Raw genomic sequence first — 16,316 nt, forward strand, 5'->3', positions numbered from 1 at the left:
ATGATTCTGAAGCTACATCATATGGACTTATGATCATCTGCAAAATGCAATATGCATGTAACCTTGGGATCACATCTCTAACTTTTTCCTTCACTCCCCCACAGGACCATCGAGAGCCCCCGACCCAGTGTGCAGGAGGAAGAGCCTGAGCAACCAGACTCCTCAGAGGAATCTGCAACCTCTGAGGGCGCAGCGTCAGCCGAAATAAGCGCACCCAGCACCAGCGCAGACACTCACACCTCGGTGGGACCTTCGGGACATAGAGCTGAGTTGTTACCTGGTGTATCGCAGCTCACAAGTGAGCATCAGCAGATTGTGGAGACAGGGACAGCAGTGGAGAGTCCTCGTCGGAGGGCGCAGGACTCTGCCAGCTCGGCTCAGCTGCATGTCGACCCTCTGCCTCTGGGTCCACCCGTAAGATCAGAGGTGATGGAACTCAATGCAAAGATGCAGGCGTCTCTGGCAGGTTTTGACTCCAGGGTTGCTGCGAGTGTGGAGCGAATGGAGGTGTCCATAGCGAACATGAGCAGAGCCTTTGTGGAGTCAGTGGCGCATGAACGCATCAACACGGAAAGGATGGCTACCTACGTGCAAATGATTGCTGCCTCCATGGTAAGGCTGGCTATCGTAGAGGAGAGGATGGCTACGGTAGAGGAGAGGAGGGTAATGGTAGAGGAGAGGAGGGCTACGGCCATGGAGGAGGTTAGTCACCAGGGTATGGAAAACATGGTGCGTGTTCAGAATAGAATGGCATCTATTGAACAGAGAAACGAGACCTTCATGGAAGTCCTTCTGAATAGGACTGCCATTGTAGATACGGGTCCCCATGGCCCCCCTGATGTGCAGCAAGCTGCTCTCAAGCCGCTTGCAGGCACTGAGGGGGACCTGACCCATGAGAGGGAGGTTGGTGGCAAACCTCAAGGAAGTGGGGGCTCCTCTCCAAGCGCTCACACTTCCATGCCACTGCAGAGCCCTCGGTCAGAGCCCCGCCGGAGTCCACACCCAACGGAGATAGAGGTCTCAACCCCTGCACAGCCGCAGGAGCAGCAGACTGCTGGCAAGCCCTCACAGGCTCGCCACCCCAGACGACGCCCGCCAAAGGTGTCGAGACAGGAGCAGCAGGAAAGTGAGCAAGGGGCCTCCACATCTGCTGAAGCCACAGGGGAAGCACTACGTAGGAGCACGCGTAAGAGGAAAATAAAGCACAAATAGTCACAAGGGTAGTCACTTGGGTGAAATGCTGTGTATTTTGTAAAAATGCCATTAGTTGTTTGTTTTTCATAAAAATTCTGATGGCAACTTCTGCAGTTGTGGCGTGTGTCATTTCGCGAATGGGGCTGGAGGTCCTCTAATGCCAAGAGGGGAAGGAAAAAAAGGCCTCCCATGCTTCTGGTAGATGCCTCAGTTGAGGAAGTGCTAAGTGAGGGTGGCGAGAGGGGTCTCGCAGGAGGTCACACTGGAGAAGTGTGTGAGGCTCCAACCTTCCACAGGTGTGGTTAGGCCTGGTAAATGTTGCCCCAGACCTGAGACAACAAAGTCCTGCCACCTGCAAATGATGACTGATCAAATCTCCTCTTTAATGTTGGACCTGCAGCTGATAGTCAACAAGCCAATAGTGTTCACGCCAGGTTTCACAGGCGTGATCCCCACCAGGCGTGTTTTACGTGGGAAAAGGGTTAAACAGGCAAGCGCCTGTTAAAATGGGATTACAAAGGCCAATCAGTGCTGTTTAAGGGCCCTAAAGACCAGTCCCGCCTGTTGCAGGGGGGACTGATTCGGGTTCATCAGACACACCTAGGTTAAAATGGCGTGGAGGCGGGAACCAGGCGGAGGGGTCCCGACCCCCAGGTTTTGCGATTTTATCCCCCCACACGCCTAAAAGCCCGCCTGTCGGCTGTGTTAAAATTGAGCCCTAAGTATCTAGTCACATGGCAATACAAGGCTTCAATTACCTCCTCGATGGAATACGAACAATGACGGACCGGTGAAGACCCTCTGGTCCATCGAGCTTGTCCCACACAATTGCGATACCTTGTGTATCACAATATATACACTCCACCCCACCCAAAACCATGTGATCTCCTGGGAGAGGCAAAAAAACAGATAAAAAACCCAGGCCAATTTGGGGAACAAAATCCGAGAAATTCCTGTTCGACCCATCTAGGCAATTGAAACTAGTCATAGGGATCTCTCTAGCCCTGAATTCCCTGCAGTACCTACCTTCTGTAAGAGGTGACCTCTACCCCAGCCAGAAACAAATCCAGCTCTAGCTTGAAGGAATTCAGCGAATCAGCATCCACCGCACGAGACGGCAGCCTGTTCCAGAGGTCCACAATTCTCTGGGAAAAGAAACACGTCCTGACATCTATCCTGGGTCTGGCCTTATACAACTTAAATTCATGACCCCTGGTCCTCCCTAACCTATTTAATTGGAATAAACTGTCAACTGGAACAAAATCTATTCCCTTCATTATCTTATAAACCTCAATCAGGTCACCTCTAAGGGGCCGATTTTCCTGGAGCCGTCAGGCGGGCTTTCAGGCGTGTGGGGGGGGGAAATCGCAAAAATAGGGGGTCGCGACCCCCCCCCCCCACCTGATTCCCCGCCCCGTCCGACTTTCACCCTGGCGTTTCTGTCCGACCCGAATCAGTCCCGCCCGCAGAAGGCGGGACTGGTCTTCAGGCACCTTAATCACCAATTATTGGCATCTTTAATGCCATTTTAAGGGGCCCTTGCTATTTTCAGCCTTTTCCCACATTAAACACACCTGGTGGGAACCCCGCTGATGAAACCTGGCATGAACAATATCGGATTGCTGACTATCAGCTGCAGGTCAATCAGGAAAGAAGAGATTTCATCAGACATCATTTGTAGGTTGTAGGACCTTGTTGTTTCAGGCTTGGGGCAACTTGTTCCAGGCTTAGGCACAGCTGTGGAAGGTTGGAGCCTCACACACTTCTCCAGTGTGACCTCCTGGGAAGCCCCTCTCACCACCCTCACTCAGCGCTTCCTCAACTGAGGCACTTACCAGAAGCATGGGAGGCCTTTTTTTCCTTCCCCTCTTGGCATTAGAGGACCTCCAGCCCCATTCGCGAAATGACACACGCCACAACTGCAGAAGTTGCCATCAGAAATTTTATTTACAATAACCAACTGATGGCATTTTTAAAATAAACACATTTCACCCAAGTGACTACCCTTGTGGCTATTAGTGCTTTATTTTCCTCTTACGGGTGCTCCTACGTAGTGGTTCCCCTGTGGCTTCAGCAGATGTGGAGGCCCCTTGCTCACTTTCCTGCTGCTCCTGTCTCGACACCTTTGGCAGGCGTCCTCTGGGATGGCAAGCCTGTGAGGCTTGGAGAGGAGCCCCCACTTCCTTGAGGTCTGCCACCAACCTCCCTCTCATGGGTCAGGTCCCCCTCAGTGCCTGCAAGTGGCTTGAGAGCAGCTTGCTGCACATCAGGGGGGCCATGGAGACCCGCTTCTACAATGGCAGTCCTACTCAGAGGGCCTGCCATGAAGGTCTGGTTTCTCTGTTCAATAGCTGACCATCGCTCCTCCAGAGATGTCAGCCTATTCTGAACACTCACCATGTTTTGGAGAGGCAAGGATTAATCGAGGATAGTCAGCATGGCTTTGTCAAGGGTAAATCATGTCTGACAAATCTGATTGAATTTTTCGAGGGGGTGACTAGGGGGGTGGATGAGGGAAATGCTGTGGATGTGGTTTACATGGACTTCAGTAAAGCTTTTGACAAAGTCCCGCATAGGAGACTGGTCAAGAAGGTAAGAGCCCATGGGATCCAGGGTGCCTTGGCGCGTTGGATCCTAAACTGGCTGAGTGGCAGGAGGCAGAGGGTGATGGTCGAAGGTTGCTTTTGTGACTGGAAGCCTGTGTCCAGTGGGGTACCTCAGGGATCGGTGCTGGGTCCCTTGTTGTTTGTGATCTACATAAATGATTTGGATGAGAATGTAAAAGGTATGATCAGTAAGTTCGCAGATGACACGAAAATTGGTGGGGTGGTAAATTGCGAGGAGGAAAGCCTCAGGCTACAGGACGATATAAACGGGTTGGTCAGATGGGCGGAAAAGTGGCAAATGGAATTTAACCCTGAAAAGTGCGAGGTGATGCATTTTGGACGGACAAATAAGGCAAGGGAATACACAATGAGTGGTAGGACCCTAGGAAGTACAGAGGGTCAGAGGGACCTTGGTGTACATGTACATAGATCCCTGAAGGCAGCGGAACAGGTAGATAAGGTGGTTAAAAAGGCATATGGGATACTTGCCTTCATTAGCCGAGGCATAGAATATAAGAGCAGGGAGGTTATGATGGAGCTGTACAAAACGCTGGTAAGGCCACAGCTGGAGTACTGTGTGCTGTTCTGGTCGCCTCACTATAGGAAGGATGTGATTGCTTTGGAGAGGGTGCAGAGAAGATTCACCAGGATGTTACCTGGGATGGAGCGCCTCAGCTATGAAGAAAGACTAAACAGGCTGGGGTTGTTTTCCTTGGAGCAAAGAAGGCTGAGGGGGGACCTGATTGAGGTGTACAAAATGATGAGGGGCATAGATAGGGTAGACAAAGAGGAACTTTTCCCCTTAGTAGGGGGGTCAATAACAAGGGGGCATAGATTCAGGGTAAGGGGCAGGAGATTTAGAGGGGATTTGAGGAGGAACTTTTTCACCCAGAGGGTGGTTGGAATGTGGAACTCAATGCCTAAAAGGGTGGTAGAGGCAGGAACCCTCACAACATTCAAGAAGCATTTGGATGAGCACTTGAAATGCCATTGCATACAAGGCTATGGACCAAATGCTGGAAAATGGGATTAGACTGGACAGGGATGGATGGGCGGCGCAGACACGATGGGCCGAAGGGCCTCTTTCTGTGCTGTTAAAGTCTATGGCCTAGAAATTGGGTTTTGGCGCAGCGACGGCTTTAGCGCCGGAAGTTAGTGCCGGAGCTAAGTCGCGCTGGGCGGGCCAAAAATTCACTACTTCTGCGCCCAAACGGCTGCCGGCGCTGCTGAAAGCTGTTAGCGCCTGAAAACTGGCGCTATGCGCTGAATTTCGGCGCTATTCCGGCGCTGCGGCGCCCGCTGCGGTGCGGCAGGTTCGGGAAGTGCAGGCCTCCTCCTTCCCTTAAGGAGGAGCTGCCTGCACCCGGCCGCGGCCCGCGATAATCTTTTTCAAAATGAGCCCGGCACCTCGGACAAGTGCCGGGCTTGCTTCTGTTCCGGGGGGGGGGTGGGGGGGAAGTCCGGGGAGGGAGCTGCGGCCAGGCGGGCGGCGGGAAAGCGGCCGGCCGCCGCGGGGCCTTTAATGCGCCGGCGCAACGTTCTGTAAGGCACCTCTGCCAGAACGTTGCTTGCGGCTGCCACGGGCGAGGCGGCCGCAACTCAATTTCCGAGTTCGGGCGGGTTACCATGGCAACCGGGACGCTGCGCACACCAATGATGTCATCGGTGCCGGCGCAGCGCTACCGGCCTAACGCCAATTTAGGGCCCCTGTCAATTTCAAAACTGGCCATAACTTCGCCACTAGGCCCTCTAGCGCCTCAAAAGCGGCGCTAAGGCCAGTGAATTTCTAGGCCTATGACTCTATGACTCTGGCGACTTAGCTCCTCCATGGCCGTAGCCATCCTCTCCTCTACTATAGCCATCCTTTCCACAGAGGTTGCCATCCTTTCCGTGGTGATGCGTTCATGTGCCAATGACTCCACAAAGGCTCTGCTCATGTTCGCTATGGACTCCTCCATTCGCTCCACACTCACAGCGACCCTGGAGACAAAACCTGCCAGAGACTCCTGCATCTGTGCATGGAGATCCATCACCTCTTCTCTTGCGGATGGAACCAGAGGCAGAGGGTCGACATGCAGCTGAGCTGAGCTGGCAGAGTCCTGCACCCTCCGACGAGGACTCTCCACTTGCTGTCCCCGTCTCCACCATCTGCTGATGCTCACTTGTGAGCTGTGATACACCAGGTGATAACACTACTCTATCTCGTGATGGTCCCACCGAGGTGTGAGTGTCTGCGCTGGTGCTGGGTGCGCTGAATTCTGCTGACGCTGCGCCCTCAGAGGTTGGAGCTTCCTCTGAGGAGGCTGGCTGCTCAGCCTCTTCCTCCTCCGCAGTGGGGACGGGGGCTCTGGATGGTCCTGTGGGGGAGTAAAGGAAAGAGTTAGAGATGTGATGCCAAGGTTACATGCACATTGGATTTTGCAGATGTTCATAAGTCCAAATGATGTAGCTTCAGAATCATAACAGCGACTCATGCTATGTCAATGAGAGAGATGGAAAACTATTCTGTCACCAGCTTGCGGGACTGCCCCTGTCTCTCCTTTCCCAACTTCCGCAGCCACATCAGCCCCGACAATTTCCAGCACTCCTTCCTCCCAGGGGGTCAGGTGGGCTATTGAGTGTGGGCCTCCTCCAGTCCTGGCTCGCTCTCTGTTGTTGTGAGCTCTCTTTTCCTGCAATGAGGGAGACAAGTGGAGTTTGAGTGAGAATGAAGGAGTGAGTGTAGAGATAGCATAGCATAGATACTTAGAGGGAAACAAAGATGGTGTGAGGCTGCAAGACCAAGGGCCCTCCCTGTGTGTTGTCAGTTGTGTTCAAAGCATCAGAGTGCGAGGGAGTGTGAGTGCTGCGTGGTGGAATAGTTATGTGATATATTAATGATCTGGACGAGGGAATTGGATGTAATATCTCAAAATTTGCAGACGACACAAAGCTGGGTGGGAGGGTAAGCTGTGAGGAGGATGTCATGAAACTCCAGTACGATTTGGACAGGTTGGGTGATTGGGCAGAAACATGGCAAATGCACTATAATGTGGATAAATGTGAGGTTATCCACTTTGGTGGCAGAAACAGGAAGGCAGATAATTATTTGAATGGCAATAGATTGGGAGAAGGGGAAGTGCAAAGAGACCTGGGTGTTCTTGTGCACCAGTCGCTGAAGGTAAGCATGCAGGTGCAGCAGGCGGTTAAGAAGGCAAATGGTATGTTGGCCTTCGTAGCAAGAGGGCTCGAGTACAGGAACAAGGATGTCTTGCTACAGTTGTACAGGGCCTTGGTGAGACCGCACCTTGAGTATTGTGTGCAGTTTTGGTCGCCTTACCTGAGGAAGGATGTTCTTGCCATGGAAGGAGTGCAGTGAAGATTCACCAGGCTGATACCTGGGATGGCAGGAATGACGTATGAGGAGAGATTGTGTCGATTGGGCTTATACTCACTGGAGTTTAGACGATTGAGAGGGGATCTCATCGAAACCTATAAAATTCTGTCAGGCCTGGACAGACTAGATGCAGGAAGGATGTTTATGATGGCCGGGGAGTCCAGAACCAGGGGTCATAGTCTAAGGATAAGGAGTAAGCCATTTAGGACTGAAATGAAGAGGAATTTCTTCACCCAGAGAGTGGTGAACCTGTGGAATTCTCTGCCACAGAGGGCGGTGGAGGCCAGTTCATTAAATATATTCAAAAAAGAGTTGGATATATTTCTTAAGGCTAAAGGGATCAAGGGATATGGGGAGAAGGCAGGGACAGGGTACTGAATTTGGATGATCAGCCATGATCTCATTGAATGGCGGAGCAGGCTCGAAGGGCCGAATGGCCTACTCCTGCTCCTATCTTCTATGTTTCTATGAATGTGAGCATAGAGAGAGAGGGAATGGATAAGGGTGCATGGGTGTGACTGTGAAGTGGGATGTGGAGGAAAAGAGTGCTAAAGCTGAGTGCTGGTGGGGAAAGGCAATGGGGATCAGTTTGAGGGTGATGGAAACTTCATACTTACTTTTCCTGTACGGTGAAGGTCATGGAATCGTTTCCGACACTGTATCCAGGTTCTTCTGGTGACTCCCAGCAAGTTGACATCTGCTGTCACCTGCATCCATGCAGCCTTGGTCTCAGTGGGAGGCCTCTTCCTCCCTGACCTAGGGAAGAGGACCTCCCTGTGGGCCCTGACCCCATCCAATAATGCCTGCAGTGAAGCCTCGTCGAATTTGGAGGCAGCTCGGGGTCTGGCACTGGCCACAGCTGCTGCAGGCTCCTCTGCCATTCTGTATGGTTCGTTTGGAAGCCTGCAGAGGAAGCAATGCTTGCTGTGGACCTTAAAAGCACCACGAATGATGACATTATACTGTGCGACTTTCTGACTGGAAATAGTCAATTAGCAAGGGTTCCCACATGCTGGAAATTAATTGGCCAATTGAGGGAAAATTGCATCAATCTGGCAGACCCATTTACATTTGTGTGGGAACCCCGACATTCGGGGAACCCGACAATTCCCCACAGCTGCAGGAAAATCGGCCCCTAAGTCTACGTTTCTCTGAAGTGTAGAATCCCAATTCTTTTAGCCTATCTTGATAACTAAGATGTTTTAAACTGGGAATTAGTCTAGTGGCCCTCCTCTGCACCCTTTCCAAAGCCTCAATATCACCCACCATGTGAGGAGATCAAAACTGGGCACAGTATTCCAAGTGCGTCCTGACCAAGGCCTTGTACAGGGACAAAATAGTATGCCTCGTCTTGTTCTCAATTGTCCTATGTATACACCCCAACACCCTATTTCCTCTAGCTGTCGCTTCACGGCATTGCTCATGTACCTTCAGCGATGTATGCACTAGAATGCCCAAATCTCTTTCTATCTCTTTTCCCTGAAGGGTGTATGAACGTTGAGCATTTGTCCTGCCCACATGCATAACACTGCACTTGTCCAGGTTATACATTATTTGCCAGTCATGAGCCCAATCTCCCAGCCCATTAAGATCAGCCTGAGGCAGATGAGCATTGTCTAGAGTCCTAATACTCGCACAGATCTTGGTATCATCTGAAAATTTGCAGATCGTGCCCCCAATCCAGATCATTAATAAAAATAGTAAAGAGCAACGGTCCTAACACAGATCCCTAGGGGACACCACTGGTGACCGGTCTCCAAACAGATCCAAATCCATCTGTAATTACTTTTTGCCTACGTCATGCCAGCCAGTTCTCAATCCAGCTCAGTATATTACCACTAATATCAGAGGCTTTGATCTTATAGAGAAGCCTCTTGTGCGGTACCTTATCAAAAGTTTTTCAGAAGTCGAAGTAGACAATGTCTACTGGACATCTCTCATCCACCAACTTTGGAATTTCTTCAAAAAATACAATTAGATTTGTAAGACATGCCCTCCTTTTTATGAAACAATGTTGGGTGTCTCTAATATGTCCCTCTCTGTCCATGCATTCATATATTGCACCCCTAATGATTCCCTCAAGCATCTTACCTATTACTGATGCCAAACTAATGGGCCTATAGTTACCTGGGTCATCTTGTCACATTTTTTTAAAGATGGGGACCATATTAGCCTCCTTCCAGTCTACAGGGACCATTCCAGGGTGCAGTGAGCTACTAAAAATATAGGCTAGACGCTCGCACAGCACATGCCTCAATTCTGAGGGACAGTATAAACCTTCATTTACAAAGACACAGATTAATCAAGGATAGTTAGCATGGTTTTGTTAAGGGAAGGTAGTGTCTTACCAACTTGATTGAATTCTTTGAGGAGGTAACAAAGAGGGTCGATGAGGGCAGTGCGTTTGATGTAGTCTACATGGATTTTAGCAAGGCTTTTGACAAGGTCTCGCATGGCAGGCTGAACAAAAAAGTAAAAGCCCATGGGATCCAAGGGAGAGTGGCAAATTAATCCAAAATTGGCTCAGTGACAGGAAGCAAAGAGTAATGGTTGAGGGGAATTTTTGTAATTGGAAAGCTGTTTCCAGTGGGGTTCCACAGGGCTCAGTACTCGGTCCTTTACTTTTTGTAGTATATATTAATGATTTAGACTTAAATGTAGGTGGCATGATAAAGAAATTTGCAGATGATACAAAAATTGGTCGTGTGGTTGACAGTGAGGAGGAAAGCTTTAGACTGCAGGAAGATATCGATGAACTGGTCAGTTGGGCAGAAAAGTGGCAAATGGAATTCAATCCGGAAAAGTGTGAGGTAATACATTTGGGGAGGGACAACAAGGCAAGGGAATACAGAATTAATGGGAGGATACTGAGAGGTGTGGAGGAACAGAGGGACCTTGGAGTGTATGTCCACAGATCATTAAAGGTAGCAGGACAGGTCGATAAAGTAGTTAAAAAGGCATACAGAATGCTTTCCTTTATTAGCTGAGGCATAGAATATAAGAGCTAGGAAGTAATGCAAGAACTGTATACAACACTGGTTAGGCCACAGCTTGAGTACTGCGTGCAGTTCTGGAAGGATGTGATTGCACTGGAGAGGGTGCAGAAGAGATTTACGAGGATGTTGCCAGAACTGGAAAACTTTAGCTATGAAGAAAGATTGAATAGGCTGGGGTTGTTTTCCTTGGAACAGAGGAGGCTGAGGGGAGATTTAATTGAGATGTATAAAATTATGAGGGGCCTAGATAGAGTGGATAGGAAGGGCCTATTTCCCTTAGCAGAGAGGTCAATAACCAGGGGGCATAGATTTAAAGTAATTGGTAGAAGGATTAGAAAGAGATGAGGGAAAAAAAATCACCCTGAGGGTGGTGGGGGTCTGGAACTCACTACCCGAAAGGGTGGTAGGGGCAGAAACCCTCATCATATTTAAAAAGTACTTGGATGTGCACTTGAAGAGCCATTACCTACAGGGCTACGGACCTAGTGCTGGATGGTGGGATTAGGCTGGGTAGCTCTTTTCTGACCGGCACAGACACGATGGGCCGAATGGCCTCCTTTTGTCTCCTCATTTTTTCTATGATTCTGTGTCCCATCGCCCTGAGGCCCGGCTGCTCTGTTTATTTTCAAATTCTTAATTCATTCCAAAACAAGATTTTGCCAGCCCTGGGGAGGCAGGTTTGGAGGCGGGACTGTCGGGAAAATGGCAGATTTTGGGGGCGGGTGCCCAACCCGCCCCCATGCCATCTTGCCAGGAGGCGGGTAGCCGTCCCGCACCGGATCCCATCTCCTTGGAATTGGGAAGAGATTACAGCCACTTAACTGCCTGTTAACAGGTAGTTAACAGGCAGAAAATAGGATTATCCCCATTTTGCCCACACAAGTGCAGGCTTCCCGAAGCCTCCGAAACCCACCAGGGTCACCGAGGCGAGTAGAGGGTCGGAGGGGTGCAAAAGTGCGCTGTGATGGGTGTAAGTGTGGAGAGGTGAGTGTGAGGTAAGTGGAAGGTGTTGGAAAAAGTCTACCTTTGTTTCTTCCTGCGGGCTTCAATCGGTGGGTATGCAGAGAGTCTCGCACCTCCGCGGCAGAGATGACAGGTGGCCGTTGCATTCTCTAATGCAACAACTATCTAATCTCTGAAAAAGAAAGAGGTTTGATGAGGTCTTAATGTCACTAACACATCCTGTGAACTTCAGCGGGAGGTTAGCGGCGGCGGTAGCCAGTAACACCCTGTGGTGCTGCGCTTCCGGCGATGACATCACCGCTGTGCGCAGCGCCCCGCTCGCATCCCGGCCACAAACTTGGCTTGCGCCCCCTGACCTACCGCCGGACACTATGTCCGACAGGGTCATGGTGCCATGTTTGCGGCCGGGGTGGCACAAATTAAAGGGCAGGTGCCGGGCGGCCTTTTTTTTGCGCCACCTGCCAGCACCTGACCCCTCTTGTCTCCTCCTGTGGGGTGCCAGCCGCGATCGGTTAGCTCGGCACTCCTCGAGTGCTGGGCTCTTTTGCCAGCATCCCGCTCCACGGTGGTCCAGCAGGGCCCCGGTGCCTGCTGCGCTGGGCCCCTCCCCTTTAATGAGGGGAGGGAGGTCTGTAGTACCGCGGTGCTACGTGTCGACGCACGTGGCACTGCTGCACGTAGCACCGCGATATTCAATGGGAGCGCCCCAAGAGGGAGGGGAAGCGCTTCCAGTAGCGCCCTGCCTCCTGCTTGGGGCGCTACCATTCAATTTCGGGCACGGGGGTGCTAAATTTTTTGGGGCACTAAAAGAAGTTAGCGGTGTGACCCAATTTTTCCCCCTTACTATTTCTGCCATACCCAGTGAGTCCTTTGTAACCTGTCCTTCAACATCCTTCAATGGCCCAATACAGTCTCTGACAATTCTTTGACTCTTCACATAACTGAAAAAGCTTTTCCCATTACTTCCACAGTTGTCTATGATCTTTTTTTTCTATTAGCCTTTTTGCTGATCTAAAAGCAGCTTTCGTTTTCTTTAGTTGTTCCTTGAACTGAACTCTGTTTAAATGAGTATTAAATACCTTTAATTTATAGAAACATTTCTGTTTACATCTTATTTGTCTTTGAACATAACCAGTCAGGCACCTTGGCTTTTTCTTACCAATCTTCTTCTCCTTCTTAGGCAGTCCCTCGGAACCGAGGATGACTTGCTTCCACATTAAAAATGAGTTCGCAGGTGACTGATGAGTCCAATGCAGGAACTGCAGTCTCTGTCACAGGTGGGGCAGTCGGTGGTTGAAGGAGCGGGTGGGTGGGGTGCTTGGGTTGATGTGCGCTCCTTGCGCTGCCTGCGCTTGGCTTCCGCTTGCTCCCGGTGAAGAGACACTAGGTGTTCGGCACCTTCCCGGGTGCTTCTCCTCCACTTTGTGCGGTTTTGGGCCAGGGATTCCCAGGTGTCGGTGGGGATGTTACACTTTTTCAAGGAGGCTTTGAGGGTGTCCTTAAAGCATTTCCTCTGCCCACCTGGGGCTCTCTTGCCATGCCGGAGCTCCGAGTAGAGCGCTTGTTTTGTGAGTCTCGTATCGGGCATGCGGACAATGTGACCCATCCATCGGAGCTGATCGAGCGTGGTCAAAGCTTCGATGCTGGGGATGTTGGCCTGAGCAAGAACACTGACATTGGTGCGCCTATCCTGCCAATGGATTTGCAGGATCTTGAGGAGGCAGCGTTGCTGGTACCTCTCCAGTGCTTTGAGGTGCCTGCTGTACATGGTCCATGTCTCTGAGGCATACAGCAGGGCAGGTATCACTGCTGCTCTGTAGACCATGAGCTTAGTGCCAAGCTTGAGGTCCTGGTCTTCAAACACTCTCTTCCTCAGGTGACCGAAGGCTGCACTGGCACACTGAAGGCGATGTTGGACTTCATCATCGACGTCTGCCCTTGTTGACAGTAGGCTCCCGAGGTATGGAAAGTGGTCCACGTTGTCCAAGGCCTTGTCGTGGATTTTGATAATCGGGGGGCAGTACTGTGTGGCGGGGGTAGGTTGGTAGAGGACCTTTGTCTTACGGATGTTTAGTGTAAGGCCCATGCTCTCGTACGCTTCGGTGAAGGTGTTGATGATGGTTTGGAGTTCGACCTCCGAGTGAGCGCAGACGCAACCGTCGTCTGCATACTGTAATTCGACGACAGAGGATGGTGCACAGACAAGTGACTGACACTTCTGAAGTCCCCTGCTGCTTCCTTTATAGCATAAACATTGTGAGCAGTAGTGCTCCTCATTGATATTGGAAGCGCATTGTGGATGGTAGACTTTTCCTATATATCTTCCATGAGGAATAGCATAGTTGCAGCCTCTCTGCTGAGTTTGAACATACTCATGCACCAGTCCTCTGTCATGCCCAGGTAGCTGAACAGTTGCAGTGCATCCATTGCTGGGGTAGTGCTTGCTGTGAGCAATGCATCTGCATTTAATGTTCATGATTTTTCTCATTCTGTGCTTTATGGCCTTTTAAAGCCTCGCCGCCGCCGCTGATGCTGTGAGGCCTACCTGGTCTCTGGGGTCCTTTTAAAGCCTCGCTGCTCACGTTTCCCGCTGCCGTTGTGAGTCCTACCTGGTCTCTGGTGGCCTTTAAAGCCTCACCGCTCGCGTTTCCCGCTGCCGCCGCCGCTGTAACAATACTGTGGAGGAGGAATTCCTGGAGTGTATACAGGATGGTTTCCTGGACCAATATGTCGAGCAACCAACTAGAGATCAGGTCATCTTAGACTGGGTATTACGTAATGAGAAAAGATTAATTAGCAATCTTGTTTTGCGAGGCCCCTTGGGTCGGAGCAACCAAAATATGATAGAATTCTTCATTAAGATGGAGAGTGAAGGAGTTGACTCAGAGACTAGGGTCCTGAATTTAAATAAAGGAAACTATGATGGTATGAGGCGTGAGTTGGGTAGGATTGATTGGGGAATGTCACTCAAAGGGTTGACGGTGGATAGGCAATGGCAAACATTCAAAGATCGCATGGATGAACTACAGAATTTGTTCATCCCAGTTTGGCATAAAAGTAAAACAAAAAAAGCGACCCAGCCGTGGCTAACAAGGGAAATTAGGGATAGCATAAGATCCAAGGAGAGGACATATAAATTGGCCAGAAAAAGTAGTAAACCTGAGGATTGGGAGCTGTTTAGGATTCAACAAAGGAGGACAAAGGGATTAATTAAGAAGGGGAAAATAGAGTATGAGAGTAAGCTTTCAGGGAACATAAAAACTGACTGTAAAAGCTTTTATAGATATGTGAAGAGAAAAAGATTGGTGAAGTCAAGCGTAGGTCCCTTGCAGTCAGAATCAGGGGAATTTATAATGGGGAACAAAGAAATGGCAGACCAATTAAATACATACTTTGGTTCTGTCTTCACAAAGGAGGACACAAATAACCTCCCAGAGATGTCGGGGAACATAGGGTCTAATGAGAAGGAGGAACTGAAAGAAATCAGTATTTGTAGGGAAATGGTGTTGGGGAAATTGATGGGATTGAAGGCCGATAAATCCCCAGGGCCTGACAATCTACATCCTAGGGTACTTAAGGAAGTAGCCCTAGAAATAGTAGATGCATTGCTGGTCATCTTCCAAAATTCGATAGACTCTGGAACAGTACCCATGGATTGGAGGGTAGCTAATGTTACCTCACTATTCAAAAAAAGTGGTAGAGAGAAAATGGGGAATTATAGACCGGTTAGCCTGACATCGATAGTGGGGAAAATGCTAGAGTCCATTATAAAAGATGTAATAGCAGAGCACTTGGAAAACAGTGACAGGATCGGACAAAGTCAACATGGATTTACAAAAGGTAAATCGTGCTTGACTAATCTACTGGAATTTTTTGAGGATGTAACTGGTAAAATAGATAAGGGAGAACCAGTGGATGTGGTGTATTTGGACTTTCAGAAGGCTTTCGATAAGGTCCCGCATAAGAGATTAGCGTGTAAAGTTATGGCACATGGGATTGGGGGCATGGTATTGACTTGGATAGAGAACTGGTTGGCAGACAGAAAGCAAAGAGTTGGAATAAACGGGTCTTTTTCCGAGTGGCAGGCAGTGACTAGTGGGGTACCGCAGGGATCGGTCCTAGGACCCCAGCTATTCACAATATATATTAATGATGATCTAGACGAGGGAACTAGATGTAATATCTCCAAGTTTGCAGACGACACAAAGCTGGGTGGGCGTGTGTGCTGTGAGGAGGATACCGAGAAACTCCAGTATGATTTGGACAGGTTGGGTGATTGGGCAGAAGCATGGCAGATGCAATATAATGTGGATAAATGCAAGGTTATCCACTTCGGTGGCAAAAACAGGAAGACAGATTATTATCTGAACGGCAATAGATTGGGAAAAGGGGAAGTGCAACGAGACCTGGGTGTCCTTGTGCACTAGTCACTGAAGGTAAGCATGCAGGTGCAGTAGGCGGTTAAGAAGGCAAATGGTATGTTGGCTTTCATAGCGAGAGGATTTGAGTACAGGAGCAAGGATGTCTTGCTGCAGTTGTACAGGGCCTTGGTGAGACCACACCTTGAGTATTGTGTGCAGTTTTGGTTGCCTTATCTGAGGAAGGATGTTCTTGCCATGGAGAGAGTGCAGCGAAGATTCACCAGACTGATACCTGGGATGGCAGGAATGACGTCTGAGGAGAGATTGGGTCGATTAGGCTTATATTCGCTAGAGTTTAGAAGAATGAGAGGGGATCTCATTGAAACTTATACAATTCTAACAGGACTAGACAGATTAGATGCAGGAAGGATATTCCCGATGGTGGGGGAGTCCAGAACCAGGGGTCACAGTCTAAGGATACGGGGTAAGCCATTTAGGACAGAGATGAGGAGGAATTTCTTCACCAGAGAGTGGTGAACCTGTGGAATTCTCTACCACAGAAGGCAGGTGAGGCCAATTCATTAAATATATTCAAGAAGGAGTTGGATATATTTCTTGAGGCTAAAGGGATCAAGGAATATGGGGAGAAAGCAGGGACAGGGTACTGAGTTTACTCCTGCTCCTATCTTCTATGTTACTATGTGGGGCATGTGCTACTCTGAATTGTTCCACAGGTTGGTAGGATATGGGTTTCAATATGTCAATTCCTAATCTCACAGACCAACGCCACACGCTGTCCAGCTGGACAGTGATTCAGGTC

The 16,316-nt window shown here is 49.8% G+C and overlaps 1 protein-coding gene across 1 annotated transcript in view; it reads left to right on the top strand.

Annotated features, from left to right (window-relative positions):
- Window positions 1-16,316, top strand: part of LOC147123128 (uncharacterized) — a 170,362-nt gene that overhangs the window by 141,326 nt on the left and 12,720 nt on the right. The gene's annotated exons all lie outside the window — the stretch shown is intronic.

Source organism: Somniosus microcephalus, chromosome 2, assembly GCF_052327205.1.
Source record: "Somniosus microcephalus isolate GS21.2 chromosome 2, FLI_Smic_1.0, whole genome shotgun sequence".
NCBI classification, from domain to species: Eukaryota; Metazoa; Chordata; class Chondrichthyes; order Squaliformes; family Somniosidae; genus Somniosus; species Somniosus microcephalus.